Genomic DNA, 12,543 nt, shown 5'->3' on the forward strand with positions numbered 1-12,543 from the left:
AAACAGGGAGAAGCTGGCGGCCAAGGGAGCAAGAGACACAGGAAATGGGGAGAAGCTGGCCAGCCAGCTCTGCAGATCAGAGACCTGCTTTAAATTGACTCCTGTCATGGAGAGATTTTGAAATGTTAAAAAAATAAATATTACCAAGCAAAAAATCTGAATCTGGAGCTAAAGTTGAGAGCGGGGAGTGGGAGTCACTATAGAAGTAAAAAGGAAGCGAATGTTGTAGGTTTTTTTAAACACAAACATTAGAAAGTGAGATATTCAAAGTTAAATTCCCATGTTAAAAAAACAAATGACCATTCTGAAGTATGGACATTTATTTTTGCCCACACAGCCAGAGTGTGACCTCCGATATCACTGTTCAGACAACCTCCGGAAGCTTGGATCCAATGCTCACAGCAAACACGAAGCAGGGGCATTTCAGCGGTGACTCCCCAAAGTACGCATGCAGTTAACTAGACTACCCTACTCTTACCTTTAGAGTAATGACAGACTGCTGTCCCACTGAAGGGAAAAGCTACACTTGTCTAAATCACAGACTCATGCGATTCCTGGCTTCTTTAGGACCATATGGTCAATGGAAATATGCATTTGGCCACTTTGTGCTGAACAAAAAGCATCCTGGGAACATCTCCTCTCCATGATCGCTAAAGGGACCCGGGCTTCCAATAAAAGCGTGGTTAGACACTAAGTACTGAATCAACAGTGCACATTTCCAAGGCCCAGGACCTGCACATTAAGAGGTTAGTGTAGTGATGAAAGGAAGAAACCTGCCTGAAGCCAATGCCTTAAAATACACAGGTGCTGACTCTCACGTGGGAAATGCATGAATCCTTTCAAATACCTAGAATTTCTGCAGCCTTCCAAAATTTCATTCCAGGCCCACTTCTGTTTAATCACATCTTACATACCCGGCATGCTGGCTAAAAGATGGGAGGCTGGAAAGAGCACAGAGGAAGATATAAGGTTATCAGGTGACTGTGGTATCCTTCTGACTGGTGGCCTGTTCTCAGCAGAGTCCTAGTTCAAAGACTACAATTCCCAGTAGCCACTGACGCTGCAGTATCCGAGAGCAAAGGGACCAGAAGTACCATACGTCATGAGACCTCCCACTGCCCTATTAGTGACTTGCAGAGCCACCAAATGGGCAGGGCACAGAGGTTGAGGGGGTTTGGGTTAAAGCCATCTGTTATTAGAGAGTCTAGTACCTTCAATTTTTTTTTTTTTTTTGCTCTTTGTCTGATGTTCTCTGAGCCTTGTGGGCTACAGGGTCTGAGTCTCACCAAGTTTTCATCATGGAGAGGGATCCCAGGTGCAGAATTTTAATTTTTGCAAAGTTTTCTGAAGCAACATGATGTTTCCTGCCTCCCCACCCCCATCCACCCAGACAGCTTCCCTCATTCAATTCCCTTCTACCATGGAAACGAACTAAAAAAGAGTCTAGCTCCACTCACCAAGTGCCAAGGATTTTGAGTTTAGCAGAAAATCCCACCTTGACCCCAACTCCAGGAACGTACTCGGATTTCACTGGGAGCACAATGGCTTTAGCAACATGCAACCTGCAAAATGAAATCAGAGTGGATCAGAAAGAAAACTAGGCCCAGATGTTCAGGGAGGCTGCTTCAGAGCCCCGCTCATAAATATTATCTGCTGACCTGACCAAGAACACCCCGTAACACAGTGACTAGGGCGAAAAGTTTTAAGGGAGTCGTCTTTCTCCTCCTCTTCCCTCCCACCCCCAGCTCTAGTCCTGGTTGAAGAGTGGGGCCTCTACACACTACCATGATACAGATACAGAATATTAATAGTGCAGAAGCCTTGGTTCTATTTTTCGTTACTCACCCATTGATAGCGAATAAGGTAATTGTTAATCCTGGGAATTTGAGTCTCTCCATTTCAGACTGGAAGAGGCCCGTTACTGACTCTTCAAAAGCTGTAAAGAAAAACGTTCCACGAGACCTACTGTTTCGGACACTGAGCTCAAGTTGGATATAAGAGAAGGCGGTTTAAGTCATCACTTTCTCTAGTCTAATAGGCCAAATAGACAGAGGAATCTTAGCCCAGCCTCTGATCTTGTGCTCTCCGTCAATTGTGGCTGCAGACTACAGGATTTAGGTGTCTTAATGAACTGATTTACGGGTGCAGCAAAGGAAGCAAAATTTCTGCCACCTGCACCTGTCATTTTGCTCCCATGTGTGACGGCAGGTGTAAATTGTAGGTACGATAGTACGGGTGTTTTAATACTCGATCCTGGCGTGCTCGCACGTCACTCGTTCAGAATTCTCAGTACTCTCTCGACCTAGCAAAAAGCGTCAGAGTTCAGTGCAGTGCACGCCTTACTGAAAACTGACACAAGGTTAGTTTATTGGGCCTACTGTCTAATTCTGCTTCAGTCCATTGAAATCAATGGAGATCTACAGCAGCGTAAAGCTGCAGTAATAACGCACTGGTGTAGCCTCAGGCCCATATCTGTGTTTATGGAAGGGTGCTTTGCGCTCAGGGGCACCATCCACAGAGCCAGCGGCGAAGGAACTTCGAACCATCATTTGCATGGTAACAAGTTCAATGACCCTGATCCTTCACGACACACAAGTTGCACTGGAGCGTGGTGGCTGCAGGGCAGATCGGATTCGGGCTCTACCAACTCCGGAGCTAGTTGGGGCTGCACAGCCTGCCCTGGCTTACACCACTCAAGGGCCTCTTGCCAGTGGAGGATTGGGCCTCCTCTCTTCATCCCATCCATGCCCCCCTCCATCCCTTCAAGACAGGGAATGTAGGCAGTTGGCCTGCACTAGATTTCCAGATGTAAGTGCCCCTGCACATAGCGACCTCTCTACTGGCCTTCTCCAGCCACTTTGTGAGGCTTACAGAGTTCCGACTGGCTTTAGCAGATTGGAGAATCTGGCCCAGAGGCTTGCACAGTCCAAAAATGGCACAAATCCAGCAGGGACTCAAAGCAGCCCATCCATATGCTGTTCCTCTCAGCCTGACATAGCAAATGGGATCACCTCCATGAATGAAGAGAGCAAGAACGGAGTACAGCTCCCAGATTTCTCTGCTAATGGAAACTGTAAAGCATTTCCTTGAGTCCTTTGAGAAACCAATTATGCAAAGGACGCGCAACCTGGCCCTTGACATTTGTGCCTGCAATTTCACTTGCACAGCTGTTTGCAAACACAAAAACCCAGATTTGCGCACATAAATCTGGGGGATCTGTAAAAACACCTGCATCTCCTGACCTGCAAACACGACTTCACAGGCTGCTTTGTAAAGTTTGGCCAATAATGTGTTCTGGGAACGTTTTCATTTCACAAGGGACAAGACTGCCATGTTCCTTGCAGGGCAGATTATTCTGTTGCCTCTCTCTCTCTCAAAAGGAAGAGACAAATACCTTCCTAACTCATGGGCAGGAGAGGGGTCTTCAGTGCAGTAGCCTGTCTGAATTTCCTAAAGGAGACAGGAGTTCAGAGGACTTGGGACTGCCACAAAACAAATCAGTAAATGCAAGAACAAACAGAGCAGAAGTATTCAATAAGAGAATGAAAATGGCCTGGTGAGGCAGGTTTTATCCCCAATTATCCTGCCACACAGTGTAAAGATTGACATGACCTGAGTCACTTACCCTTTTCATATGACTCTTGAGGGACAATGCAGCGTCCTGTGCCTGAAACTTGCATTGGCATCAGCAGGCCACAGAGAACAAGGCCCAAAACCTTCATCATCTTCAGTCCTTGTACCTGCCGAGAGCATTCAGGATCAGTGCAATGTCACAGAGCAACGGGGGAACCTGCCCGCAAAGGAGAAAAGGTGTCCAAGGAGACAGGCCCTGTCTACACTACAGAAACTCATGCTCCATGGACAGAGTTACAGCAACAAACCCCTAATGCAGTCATGTTGCATCAGCACAGACTGGCACTTACATCAAGTATAGGGGGCCACAACTTTTCAACACCTCTGTCCTTGTCTACACTAGGTGCTAAGTGGTGTTTAAAAACATGCTAAACATACCTCATTTCCCCAGTGTAGACAAGGACACAGGGAAGAGGGAACAGAAGGCTAGAGAGCCACCTGAACAACAGCTCAGGCCAAACAGGAATACTAAGAAGGCACCTATGTGAATTAAGGACCAGAGGAAAGAAATTGTAAGCTTGATTCTCCATTGTGTTGCACCTCAGGGAGGTTTTATACCCATGCAGACTGGATAGCATTTCACACTCACTCTGCACAGGGGTGAATACTACACTATGTGCAGGGTGGAGAAAATTGGGCCCAGTGTATCTAGTAGAGAAAATCACACTGGAATTTTGAGAAAGAACATACAGAAGATGGCACCAAAGTGGCTTCTTTGCCTGCAGCAAGAATTTACCAGTTTATTTTTCAGCTCCTGTTTGATGCCTTCAGGTATCACCAAATTACATCTCCGTAAATGGACTTCCTACTTCCTCCTTGTCCATTGCTCCTTGTGCAAAGCTCAGCGATCACTGAGTAATGTGAACAGAGAGATGGAAGTTCTCAGTGGCCCACAGAGGTGAAACTGAGCAGCCCACATTAAAACGCTTTGTTAGATAAAAGCACCTGCCACACTTGGTTCTGTACCCAGAATAATCTTCCCTAATAACATCCATATTAGGACCTGAAAGAGTTTCAGAGACAAACTGGAGGCACATTGAAAATCTCCTTAGAAGAACATGGAGCCCTTTTTACTGATCCATAAAAAATAATGAATTGGACCAAATTTGAAGTCCTTATGCCGCTAGAGCAATGTGTGTTTTCCCTGAGTAATGACTATGGAACGTAGCTCTAATAACTATTCACTAAGCCACTCCCCAAAGCACAGCACTCTTGGCATGCCACACAAAACGCAACCAGCAAAACTCATTGATGCAAGTGGTTCATTCCTGTGTTCTTGACTCATTATTGCCCTGCCAGGAAGAATCAAAGGATCTTTCTCGTACAGTGTCCATAATCAATCCATAAAGGTAACAGGTTAGACAAAATAATTAATCTGGGCTAGTGGTCTCCTGTAATTCACTGTGACCAGAAAAACGCAACCCCAACCAAAATACCAAATGGCAAGCGCTGGGTACTCAGCAGGGCGCCATGACAACAGGATAAGATTGGTAAAGGCCAGGAATCCACCATAAAATCTTCCTAAAGCTGAAATCACAGGCAGTCAAAATCCTTCCTCCTCCCCATCCCATAATCACCACGTTCTTGTCCACCAGCCCTTCAGATGGACTCCCAGGGGCAGGTTCTATTTCTCACCATTCTCTTTGTTCTCTACTAGCTTGGCCAATCACCCACAAATTAGACGCAGCAGCCCACCCACACTCAGCAACAGCATGAAACACACGTACAATTTGTTACCAACAGCAGACAAATTGCAGGTGCAACAGCCCAAAGCCTTCTCCTCCCTGCTGAACCCGGTAGGCACCCGACACTGGCTGGCAAACTCACTTAAATAGAAACTGCTCTGTGCCGAGTACCCAATCAGTGACCAAACCGATGAGAATCCCTTCATGCACAATCACATCAGGTCATACTAACCTCCCAGACAACACGTCCAGAACAAGCAGTCACTAAAGCAATGCCAACAGACCTAGGTGCCATTTCAAGAGATGGGCAAGATGCATTGCCATTGTTTGGATTTAGCCAAAGTGGGAGCTAAAGCTTTCCAGGGGAGGCTGACAGTATCTGCAGCTCAGGAAAGGTCATTGCAGGTACTCTAAAGGCAAAATAATTGCTCTGTAACCTTACTACATCTGAAGTGAGTTTTGCTTGACATGATTCGGGGGCCATATCCTCTAAGGAAGCACTCAGCGCATACCTGGTACCACCCTTCGGCCTGTGCACACCACACATGCTCAGTTTGCCTAAAAAAAAGAGAAGAAAAGGCTAATCAAAAATATTTTCAAAAAAGATGGTTTTCCATCTGCTGTCCCTGCCCAGTCCCTTGGGCTCTGAGTATCAAACCAAGCTCTTTCTGGACCTCACACCATCGCTGGTGATAAATATCTCGCAGCTCTCAATGTTGCTGGATGGGATAACTATGTTTGAGCCAGGAAAAAACTCCAGTGGCTGCATTTTCCTTCGCAACACGGCTGAACATCTCAAGCGTTCATCTACCATCCACTCAACACCTGCCCATCAGCTGCCTTCTCTGATTTCAATGCCTGTTTCTGTCTCTTCTCTGCATTGTCTCCCACGCTCAGCCTCGCTAACTTCAATTTCCATGTAACCTAGGCCGCATATTCAACTCGGGCCTCTCTCTAGGTCCTCAAACGCTGGCTATATCTAAATCTCACCAGTTCTTTCAGCACTTTCCTATCCATCCCCACAGCTAAAACTCTTACCGAGGCTCTCCACATCTTATGTCTTGAATATTGCAACATCCTTTTCTCTGGCCTTGACAAATGCAATCTTGCCCTGCCTGAACCCATCCATAATGCTGCTGCAAAGATCGTTTTACTAACCCATCGCTGTGGCCTCGTCATCCCACTCTGTCACATCAAACATAAGCTGCTTGCCTTCACTCCCAAGGCCCTTCACGGCCCATCCCCACCTTGTCAACTCTCATTTGCTATCGAGATCTCAACTCCCACCTCTAGTCAGCCCTATGACACCAGCCTCCATGGCCCACTTGTTACATTTTCCAACAAACACCTTCATACTGCTCCCATGCATAGGAAGAGTTCCCTTTAACTGTCTGCAAAGCCACCTCATTATCCTTCAAACTCTCCTCTGCCACAATGTCTACAGCAAAATTGACCATGCCTAGGCCACTGGTGTGCTGAGACCAGTACCTACTGTGCTAACCAATATTGTTTCTCTGTACTTCCCCCATCTATCTGTATCCATCTGTTGTCTCCCGTCTTCTACTCAGATGGTCAGCTTTGGGGGAAAGGACACTCTGTTTGTACAGCACCTAGCACCATGGGGTTTTGGCCCATGACTGGGGCTCCTACACACAACAGAAATACAAAAACAACACCTCCTCAAGGTCTGAGCTCTCTCCCATTGAAATAAATGCTAACAATGATGATAACCAATAGTAAATAACAAAGATCCTTTCAGAAATCAAACTCTTCATGGAGTAAAGCCCAGCCCAGCACAAGGATGGAAGAATTGGGCTCAGGCCAATAGCAAAATGTCCGTGAATACGAGAGGAGGACAGGTCCCTCTGAGGAGTTAATGGGGGGTGGAATCAGAGGAATTCTCCTACATGTCCACCAGACTCCTTCTCGCTCTCCCACACCACAGCACACATGATGCTGCGTCTCTGGGGAACGCCTCTGCCAGTACGGGTACAAACACAGCTGCCAATTTTCCATGAGACAGGCGACATGCCCCGTGCACCCAAGTTCCTAAGGAACTGGTGGCTGCGATGTTATCGGCAGCCATTGTCCAAGCTCCATTCAGTGCCACGGTTCAAAGCCACTTCACAAACAATGGGACACTTCACCACAGGAGGTACAATTGCGGCTAATGTTACCTCAACGAGCTTTGTACAGCAAAAGGCTCCTGCACACACTACTAACCACTCACATGGGCCACTGCACGGTAACATCACAGGCCCTGCAAATGGCCTTAGGGGAGAGTATGTGAAAAATCTATAGCTATAAATCTCAGGTAGAATAAAATGTCCACATGATTCACCATTTTCCTCTGCTGTGAATAAACAGCTCCATAGAGGGAAAACAAGGAGCATAGACCAAAAAAAACTATTTAGGGGTAGGGATTTGCCGGAATCAACTCCCTCCCCTTCCCAATCTGAACACTATGCCCTGCATTTTTGGATCCATTTATGAACTCCTTGGGTGGCTCTGTCTGAAGAGTTAATTCCACCAAAATCTCCGTTTTGAGACACCTCAGACTATAGGGATGTTCAGATCTGAATCCAGCCCCAAACTTCACAGGTGAGACTTCTCACTTTCATGAACCCAATCCCTCTTCTCCAGGTGGGAAAGGTCTGGATCCAGCTTTGTATTCAGAATACATTGAGCCAGACCCCTCAGCTCATGGCAAGCTGCACAGCCCCTTCGATTTGAGTGGAGTTATGCCCTATTTACATTAGCTGAGAATCTGGCTTGCTGTAATGTGTATACCAAGAATCAGCAACCTTTGGCTCACGGCCCACCAGGGTAAGCCCCCGGCGGGGTGGGCTGGTTTGTTTACCTGCCGCATCTGCAGGTTCGGCTGATCACAGCTCCCATTGGCCACGGTTCGCTTCGCCAGGCCAATGGGGGTTGCGGGAAGCAGCAGCCAGCATATCCCTAGACCCGCACCACTTCCAGCAGCCCCCATTGGCCTGGAGCGGTGAACCGCGGCCAATGGGAGCGGCGATTGGCCGAACCGGCCCAGCCCACCAGGGGGCTTACCCTGATGGGCCACGTGCCAAAGGTTGCCAATCCCTGGTGTATACTCATTTTCTTGATAACGGAGTGAAGGAGAAAAGGAATGAAAACAAATACAGACAAACCTCATGGGCCCGTTCCTCTTTCTTTCATTCTATCCCTTTATGTTCCACAATTTGTTTCCTACAAAAGAAAACTGAACTCAGACGGATGTCTACTTCTTAAAATATTAAGATAATTGAACAGAAGCTGTTCCAATCCCGGCTCAGCTCTGAGCTTTGCCTACACACACAAGTTGCACCAGTTCAGCTTAAACTGATTTTAAAATAGACTAAGTCCAAACCCTGTGTGGACTCTCTTGCTGGTTTAAAACTGGTTACGGTGGTTTAGTCTGCAAGCCAGGTTTAAATTGATTTAAGAGTGTCTGCACACAGACCTGCACTAGTTTAACGCCATCATTTTAAAATCAGAGCTTTAGTTAAACCAGTGCAACTCTGGGCACGGACCAGTCCTGAGATTTGAGGATCTCAGTGCAAGCTCGGTACTACGGGTTAGAGGGTTTCGGGACCTTGCACAGATGCTCAGGGAGGAAGAGAGGACACAATGAAGCCAATGGGAGCGGAGACCACTCTAGGAAGCATTGTAAGTGTGGGTAAGGCACAGTTCTGCTCCCGTCCCTGCCACAGGCTTACTGGGCAACCCCGTTACCTTCACTATAGCTCAGTTTCCTCCTCTGGAAGAGGAACAACTTTGAAGGAAGTCATGAAGCTAAATCCGTGAACATTTGGAGAATGCTTTGAGAACCTCGGATAGAAGGAGCCATAGAAATGCCAAGTACTATTATACTGCATTGGACGGACTTGCAGCTCAGCTCAAGGAGACTATCTGCATGACAGGCTATATAAGGGTTACCAAAAAGTGTAAGAAAAGGAACAGGCCTTAGGCGTCTGTCACAGGGAGGTGCCATCTGCAGTGCAGGGGTGTTATCCCCTGGTGCCATGTGTCCGTAGCCACCAGATCAGGGTGCTACACAGTGCAGTGTCCGCTCTCTCCTTTGTAAATGTCCTGCCTGGATTCCTCATGGCTAGCCCCATTCTCCCAGCACCCCTTCAACAGAGCCACGGGATGGGTTCATGACTGGAGGCCAGCCAAGCTTTTCAGAGAGGCCGACTCTATATTTACTTTGATAAACTGGAAAAACCTGCTGGGCGAGCGCCTTTTGTTTTATATTCCCCACCCAAGCTCTGGGAGTACAAAAGGCTGACATGCGTGCCATAGGGGTGTCGCTGTCAGACAGCAGGGCCGGCCAAGGACTGCTCTGACGGGATTTCCGCCAGTGGTCCAGGCCCCGGTGTGGTTGTAGGACAGCTTACCCTGGTTTCAAGCAACTGCAGTGTACAGCAAGTTACCAAGTCTCCATTAGGGGGTCTAGCTGTGGGCAACCATCGGAGGCTGAAATTCCCAGTGCAGCAGGCAAGGCCTAAATCAAAGGCTGAAAGCGTGGGTACCTGCTCACCCACTAGGCCCAAAATATCTACATTTGTCTACACAAAACAGGCAAATGTGCACTCACATGGATACATGTGGATAAAGGCCACAACGGCTCACCCACCTCTCTCATATCCTGGGACCAACACAGCTACACCAACACCGCAAACAATTTCTCCTGCAATCCATCCACGTAATGGATTTTAGCAAGAGTTTCTGGATGCAATTTCCTGTGTGCACCTATGTTTTACACTTAAAATTAGGTCATAAGGAGCAATAGATCATTATGTATGGAAAAAAATTAAAACCTATAGGCTTGTTTCTGCTGCTCCCTCCCATTCACGGGTGTGCCCACTGTGCATCTGATACAGTCAGCTTTGAGTACGTGTACAAACCGTAGTCAAAATGTACATGCTACAGGCGACATGCCCCGTGCACCTGGAGAGTCCAATCAACCCCCAAATGGGCAGATGGCCGTGATGTTATCAGCAGCCATTGTCAAAGCTCCATTTAGTTCCAGAGTTCAAAGCCACTTCTGTAAATAATCAGACTCTTCTAGGGAGAGCTATAATTGTGAGCTAGTAAAATGCCAAGGAGCCCTGTGCAGCATAAGGCCCATGCATTGTTCTATCAGCTACTTGTGTCTGCCTCTGTACATTACAATATCCCATGCCCTGCAGATCTTTGACTTGGATAAGAATTTTTTTTAATTATTTATTTTTAAAGGGTGGGATTTTTTTTTATATACCTCATCATTGGATATTTCCTTCCACAACATAATGCCTCTTCAAAAACCAAAGAGGAGAATAAAATACTTCTCTCCCCGAACAGCCTTCTCTCTATCATCTCACCCCTTCTTTCTTACAACAGAAAACTGAAGACTTCAAATGTTAACTCACACCAGCAGCCTTTTAGAATAGTTACATCCCTGAGAAAGAGTTTACCCACTGCTGAGTCCTGAAATGCAAAAGAACTCTCAAGTCAAGCACTGAGGGGTTTTTCAAGCAAGCAGTCAGACTTACCGGATGTGTATATTGATGATGTAGTGGAAGCTGCCACATTTTATAAGTTTTCATAACTGTTCCCTGGGGTGTCCTTCAGTATAATTACCAGATAATAAGCCTGGTATCCTTAGGAATCCAGTGCCATGGCAGAAGGGTCACCAGTCACTTAACTCTCTTGCTGAGGATAGCGTCTCCCGCCAACATAGCTACTGCGGCTCACTGGGGGCGGTTTAATCATGTTGACTGGAGAGCTCTCTCCCATCAGCATAGAATGGCTACATGAGAGATCTTCCAGCGGCGCAGCTGCATCAGTACAAGTTCTCTAGTGTAGACACAGCCTAAATACCACTGTTGTGACTGGACTGGACAAGGCTGATACTGTAGGCATCCTAGTGATCCCCATCCTGAAAAGGGATTACCAAGGCAGAGAAGTGAGTGTTGGCTCCTGGTTTGATCAGGGAATGAAGAGGCATGACTGCTGGGGTCCATTCTTGGCTCTGTCATTGATGTGCTATCCAACTTTGGGCAACTGACTTCACCTCTTTTGCCTCAGTCCCCTCCGACTGGAAGACGATTGTGATGACTTACACACACTCCACATGGGAACAGAGTTACAGTTAGTCAGTGTTTGTAATTGTGATCGCACCTATCTCAAGGTTTTTCCTTTTGTAGTCTACAGGATTCTCTCCCTTAAAATGGATTGATAGCAGCAAATTAAACCCAAGAGAAACTCTTCACTTATTTGCAGTAAAACCCCCTTTTCTGATAGCTGGTCCATGGGGAGTATAAAAATAATTCTGCTCATGTCACCCCCTCTTTAGATTTCAGTCCGAATTTTTTAAGATCAGAAAAGGACGATACATGGCACAGGAACCTGGAAATATTGAGGTAACTTGCAAACATTTAATGGAAAAAAGAGGGATTTTCCCCAGTCAGGTTTTGAACTAAGCTGGTTTGGCTTAGCTCTCTCGGAGATCTTGAAACGTAACTAACCTGGTTTTCCCCAGTATACACATATTTCTGCACATGCCGAAAGAGGAGCTGAGACGCTCAGCATCAGTAGCCAGCGGGGAGGAGCGGCAAGGGGCTCTACAGTTGATATACTGAGCAAGTCCATGCGATTCAGCACCTGTAGATCACGTGCCCTCTGATCTTTGATGCCTGCCAGGTGGCAGCAATATCCCGTCGTATTCTTTTGTTTACCAGATTTATTCCAGAGCTGTTTTTATCAACTAACACACATTTTTACCTCATGATTTAGTGAGGACACCACTTGGGTTATACCTATATGCCCTGAGACACCTGCTCCCTGAGTCACAAAGATCCCTTTAAAGCTTTTTTTACCACTTTGTCTAGTCAATATCAGCAGAATATTACACTTCTTTGTAGAAGAAGCTAATCAAGTAAGGGACAGCATTGTCTAATGGCTAAAAGGTGGGGCCATTCTCAACTCTTCCTTTGGCCCACTGCAGCACTGGGCAAGTCACTTACCCTCTACCTACCTAGAAAATGGAAACCCTTGCCTGTCTTACAGAGATGTTGTAACAGTCTACACAGCTCTTAGGAAGATATTAGTATTAAATACTTTAGACATATGATGAAGTTGAGACTTTTTCCTCGTGATTACACATCACACTAACTGTTGGGAGCAGAGGGGCGCCTCGCTACATACCCAGGACAACCCTGCCAATGAC

Source organism: Lepidochelys kempii, chromosome 13 (genome assembly GCF_965140285.1).
Source record: "Lepidochelys kempii isolate rLepKem1 chromosome 13, rLepKem1.hap1, whole genome shotgun sequence".
Taxonomy (NCBI): domain Eukaryota; kingdom Metazoa; phylum Chordata; order Testudines; family Cheloniidae; genus Lepidochelys; species Lepidochelys kempii.